We start from the raw sequence: 6,778 nt of genomic DNA on the forward strand, positions 1-6,778 counted from the left end.
GGACCCCGATCGATCGAGCCGGTTGGGGATGGATGAACATGACCCCGTGGAGGGCTGGATGAACAGGACGACCCCGTGGAGGGCTGGATGAACAGTAGACGGTGGAGGGGTGGATGAACAGTAGCCCGTGGAGGGGTGGTTGAACAGGAGCCCGTGGAGAGGGGTGGTTGAACAGTAGTCGATGGAGTAGCGCGCGGTGGAGGCTGGATGAACAGGAGCCCGTGGATGAATAGTCACAGGTGGAGGCTGGAGGAGGTCAACGGTGGATGAACAGTAGCCCGTGGAGGCTGGAGGAGGTCAACGGTGGAGATGAACAGTATCCCGTGGAGTCCCATTTTGCGGTATGCCACTCCCCTCCTGATGAACAGGACCCCTGTTTCGACCGTAGCGCTCCAACACAAGTCTGTTTCGTCCGTTTTGCGGTACGCCACACCCCTCCCGATCAACAGGACCCCCATTTCGACTATAGGAGGTCCATTTCCTCCGTTTTGCGCCACGCCAGACCACTCCCGATGAACAGGATCCCGTTTCAAACGTGGCCAGACGAACACAAGGCCGTTTCCTCCATTCTACGGTACGCCATGCCTCATTTCCACCACCTGTTCCGTCCAAGTCCTCCCGATGAACACGACCACGCATTCCATTCCGACCCAGCCGGTTTGCTCCCCATGAACACGACAACAGTGTTGTTTCTCCGTTCCGACCCAGCCAATGTACACGAGCCCTGGCCGTACGTATATATGCGCGAGTAGGCGTTCGAAACCCCGCCCGTATGTACACATACGTGGCCGTATTTTCTTTCTTGCACCCTGGCTGCTGTACGTATGTGTACATGCTACGTGCGCGCCTCTACATCCACCAGTATGTACGTGCACGTTCGCGACCAGAATGACAATGCTACGTACGCTTCGACCAGGTGGGTCCTTGCATGCAAAAATGTAGCTGGTGGATCCCTGTAGTCAGGGGGGCGAATCGTTTTGTTTTCTTTTTGCCCAGATGCACTTCCTTGCATGCGAAGGTGTAGCTGGTGGGTCCCAGCAAGCAGGGGGGAAACGTTTTTTTCACGAAATACGGTGGCCCATCCAATGGGTCCCTGCTGTCAGGTGGAGGAATAATTATTTTGTGCATAATAAGGAGGCACTTCCTTGCGGCCGCCGTGGACCCAGCTGTCAGCCTCTCCACGCACAGTACTCTTCCGATGGAAGTCGGTCGTTGACCACATTGACCACGCCGCGCCGAGAGCACCACAGCGGTGGACGACGGCGAGGCCTAGGAACGGGACGACGTGGAGCCGGGGAAGACGCAGCAGTGGATGCCACGCGAAGAGGAGTACTAGGATCACTGGTTCGGCTGTGGTGTGAGGCTGCCATCGCCGCAGAATAACAGGGGTATGCGTGTGTTAGGACCCCGACTCAATACCACATCGATCTAGCATGTAACACCTCATATCACTTTGCGGCCTCACGCACGGTATTCCCACGGGTGTCGCCTTACCTTTGCCTGGGACCGTTTGCGCCTTTTGGCACACGTATATGATAGTGTCACTAGCATCCATATGATAAGGAGCCCGGGCTGACATGGCTAGTCGTAAACCCAAAGTGGCACAGACTTACAGGGACATGCATCCATGACCCAGCATCGAACGTGTCGGTCATCAGCGAGTGAATCCGGGATGTAGCAACTGGGCTAGCAGGACTCCGGTAAACCGGGCTATAGTAGGCTAACAGGACTCCGGTAGACACCGCGTGACATTTCCCCGAAGGGACAGACAGAGGAACGAAGAAGGACACATGCCGGCCAGCCTAAGTGTTCCGGAGCAGTAGCAAGCTACCAAGGCTCAGTGGAAGCACCAGGAGACATTTCCCGGTAAGAGAGGCTACCAAGGATAAACAACTAGATAGTCAGATCCGACACATACCAAGCATTTCAATCACATACACACAATATGCTCGATATGTGCAAATACAACATGGCATCACAACATGACTCTACAACTCAAGTATTTATTCATTAGGCTCCGAGGAGCGAGATATTACAAACATGGGTCTCATGACCCAACATTCAGAGCATACAAGTCAAAGCACAAGCGGAAGCTTAACATGTCTGAGTACAGACATCTACAAATGAAAAAGGCTGAGAATCCTGACTATCTACAAGATCCTGCCGAGGGCACAAGATCGTAGCTGAGGTAACAAGCTAAACGTCGAAGTCCAAGCGGAACTACTAGTGAGACTAAAGTCTCTCTGCAAAAACATAAAATAGGCAAACGTGAGTACAAATGTACCCAGCAAGACTTACAGTAGAACTATCTACATATGCATCATTATCAACAAAGGGGTTGCTGGGGTTTAACTGCAGCAAGCCAGCTTTGACTCGGCGGCTATCCTAAACTACGACTGCGAGTAACTCTTTGAGGTGGTGCACACGAGTCCACATATTCACCAACCAATACACCACTATGGATCCGCTCCCGTCTCCCTACGAGAACGCCATCCATAGCACTCATGCTTATCTTGCATATTTTAGAGTATCCACTTTCATTTGTCTATGAACTATTATAGGCAACCCAGAAGTCCTTTACCACGGACACGGCTATTCGAATAGATTATATATAACCCTGCAGGGGTGTACTTCTTCATACATGTTTCCACCACTTAGCGTCTGCACACGACATGTGCTCGGCAGACTTTAAGCGAAAGCCGACATGGGTGTAGACCACAACCTACCTAAACACTCAAGTCTCTAGTCTAGGTTTATCGCCTATTCAGGTTCCATCCGCAGGGAGTCCGGCCGAAGTTTCCACATACGGCCCCGAACAATGTGTGCAGGGTTCCCGAGACACCAAACGGGCGCCCGGTACACTGTGCCATGTGCCTACCGCATCACAGCCCACCCCTCGGGTCAGCGCTGCCCACGGACTCCAGGATACTACAAACACCAGAAACTACTTACAACTCCTGGACAGAGGACAAGGGTGATTAAGAAGTCGAGCGGGGTCATATTTTAGGGCCCAATGCATGGTAGTAGCTATTTCATGGATCACAAACACAGAACTCGGTTCCTAAGGACGGCTTCAATGAGACAACCCACCATGTACTCCTACATGGCCTCTCACTTCTACCTTTACCAAATCGTGTTCACACACTTATCTCACACACAGTAGGACATGTTCACACACCTCTGATTCATCCCCGATGAATCAAACCTGACTCAACTCTAAGCCATAGCAGGCATGAAAAACAAGCATGAATGAGTAGGCACAACGGGGCTCAAACAACTCCTACTCATGCTAGTGGGTTTCATCTATTTACTGTGGCAATGACAGGTCATGTAGAGGATAAAGGGGTTCAGCTACCGCAGCAAGTAACAGATGAATCGTTGTTGTCCTAATGCAATAAAAGAGAGCAGGAGCGAGAGAGTAGGATTGTATCGGAATGAACTAGGGGTTTTTGCTTGCCTGGCACTTCTGAAGATAATATAGTTCTTCATCGGTGTCATCGAACTCATCGTCGGAACACGTCTACTGAGAGGGAACAATTACCGGCAACAGAGAGGAAACACAATCAATGCAATGCAACATTATGATGCATGATCATGACATGGCAAAATGAGTGTGTTTTGGCTAATGCAAGCTAGAACAGATTGAGATGAGTCCATTTGAACCAAAGATTCAAATGCAAACCCATTTTAAGAGGTCATAATAGTGCATTAACTTGTTTCACCTAAACAGCAAGGTTAATGTGTTCTAACATGCATGAAACCAGTGCAGATGGATAGATTTGATTTTTCTGATCATTTTTCATTTATAAATCCTTGCATTTGGAGTTACAGATTAATTTCTATGATTTTTAGAAGTTTTAGCTATTTTCTGGAATTTCCTGAATTAAATTAAATCCAGAAAATGACTTATTGCATCAGCTCTGCGTCGCTGTGACGTCAGCTGGACAACTGCGGCTGACCAGGTCAAACCGGACCAGTGGGGCCCATTGGTTAGTGACTAGGGGCTGGTTAGTGTCACAGACAAGTGGGCCCAGTCAAAGTCCACGTCAGCTTGGTCAAAGCTGACGTGTGGGGCCACTATGATTAGTTAAGACTAAACAGGAAACTAACTATTGTTGATTAAGGGTGTGGGGCCCATATGTAAGTGGGTCAGGAGGTTAATTAGTGGGTGATTAGCGCTAACTTGATGGCCACGTCGACAGTCGCCGGAGCCTCACCGGCGGTGACCTCGAACCGCGGCGGAGTTCGCTCGGAACTTGCCAGAAGCGACGGATCGACGCGCCAAGGGCACCAGAAGATAGCCCGTGCCCGTGCGCATCAAGGGAGACCAACGGGATGTGTGGGGGTGGCCGTAGTTTGCCGGAGTGGAGCCCGCGGCGGCTGCCCGAGTTCGGGGTTGGTGCGGGTTAGTGCTACGGTGTGCAAATGAGCGAGGTGAAGGGCTAGCGGAGCGCTACGTGATGCTGGGAGCAAGTTAGGCACGCCAGGGTGACCAAATGGTCACCAGAGCTACACCGCCGACGAGCTCAAGCGGCGGCATGCTACGGCCAACTACGAATCGACGGCTACGGAGAGCGGCAAGCCACGGGGTTAGGCGAAAAGCGTGAGGGAGCTGATGGTGGGTCGGATGAGGTAGACGACGAGCTCGGGGAGGCGGAGCCGGCGGCGAATCGGCGCGTGCGGCTGCCGGCGACCGAGGAGGAAGAAGATGAGGCAGCCGTAGATGCAGGCCATCCCAGCGCTCGGGGCCAGGGAGGGGCGAAGCGGCGGACGATGGCGGAGACCGTGGACAGTGCGGGGAGGCGAGGGGAGCATGGTGGCCGTGGCAAACGGCGTCGGCGACGGCGAGCTCCACTCGGGTGTGAGAAACAGAGGAGGGGGAGAGCGTTCGGGGGAGAGAGGAAGGGTCCAGGGCGTCCAGGCGTCACGCTGGCGTCGTCTAGGCGCGACGAGGGGGAGCCAGGCAGGCTAGGAGGGAGGAGGTGGCCGGGGAGCGTGCGTGCGCGCGTCGGCCACACGCGCGTCCTCCTGGCAGAGGAGGAAGGCGAGAGGGGAGTTGGCGATGGTGGGCTGGGCTGTACAGTGCTGGGCCAGCACAGGAGCTGGGCCGGTTGGTGGGCACCAGGTAAGTTTCTGCTTCTTCTTCTATTTATATCTTCTGTTATTTGTTTTGATTTAGTTTGAGAACTAAAACATTTTAAAACTTTCTGTAAATATTTGTGTGATCTCAGAGAGATAGTCCAAGGCCACAAGCAAATTTACAAAAATATTTGAACATTATTTCTTATATAGCAGAAATAATTCCAACCCAAATATGTTATTGATTTAAATCAAAGGCCCAAAATTAATTATTTCTATGACTCCAAAAATATTGGTTTGAATTTTACCTCATGCCAATATTTTCACAGAATAACAGGATCATTTTCTTGGACTCATTTAATGAGATTTAAATGTTGGTTACTTTTAGAGGTTTTTCTGAGGCTTTTGAAAATTCCTCAATTCAAGTTTCATTTGAATTTAAACATGATGCTCACATGGAAACTAGCCTAGGTCAGACCAGAATTAGGGATGTGACAACTCACCCCCACTAAACAAGAATCTCGTCCCGAGATTCAAGACATGAGGTAAGAAGAAAGGAGGTCACAAACTATCACAATCTTCTCGATCCAACTGCCCTTCTCGAAGAAGTAGCTTCATTGCATCATATTGATCTTGACGTCTTTGCTTTCGAGATCTTCATTCAACGCATTGATGACAGAGATAACTCAAGATCAACTCATGGAGTGAGACGTGGGAAACATTTCTTGAGCTGGGGCACAAAACACACATCAAGACGGATAGAAAGAAACTGATAACAAAGGTTCAATTTGATAGGAAACAATTCCACACTTAGATAATATGGTGCATGGGTTTCAAAGTAGCGAGGAGTTAATTGCCATGACTCCATACTGGGGCACCTTAGGGAAGGTGGCTCGTAGAATTATTCCTGAAGTGGCAAAAGAATGGATGAATGGCATATTCTGACTAGAATGGATGATGTGGACTACCTTGTTGAAGACAAAGCAATGGATGATTTTTGCTTATCACCGGAAATGGATGGGACCCATGACAAGTCCACTTTTAAAGATGATCTTGGACAGCAGCTGCTGAGAAGGGCAGCCCATGGGAAATTGGCACGATGGCGGTGCAAGCTGGGAACAACATGCAAATGATGGGGATGATTCTGGTACCTGGGGAGGAACCCCATCTGTAGAGAGTGAATCCACTGTTTGAAAGGGTTATAACATAACCGAGGAAACTGAGAGCACTATGCAATTAATGCCGACGATAAAACCTAGCACTTGCGCATGCTCTCAAGAACTTTGAGCATTTCCACATTCATCAAGGTTTTACCAATATCCGTGTCGAGGATCCAGGCAACACAACATACTACCATGATGAATGGGGATGGACGATGTAGATGCAAAAGGAGATAACACTTTCTCAGATTTCACCTTAGCGAAGCCAAGTAAACAAAATCTGGATGATCGACCGAGAGACATTTAGCACCCCGCTTCTAATGTTCTCCTTGATGTGCTAGCATAATCCATTCATAGATATGGTTTGGTATCTAGAACATCAAGTGAAAGGTCGGACTTCGGGATCTCAAAATTCCATAAGGGTCAACTGGGGAGTAAATCCCACGAAATCCTTATGGGGAGGTATCCAACTTTCTCAATCAAGAGCCTACAATAATGGGTCTTCCGGCTAGATGTGTTGGCCACGACATCCATTTTAC

Source organism: Triticum dicoccoides, chromosome 7B, assembly GCF_002162155.2.
Source record: "Triticum dicoccoides isolate Atlit2015 ecotype Zavitan chromosome 7B, WEW_v2.0, whole genome shotgun sequence".
Lineage (NCBI taxonomy): Eukaryota > Viridiplantae > Streptophyta > Magnoliopsida > Poales > Poaceae > Triticum > Triticum dicoccoides.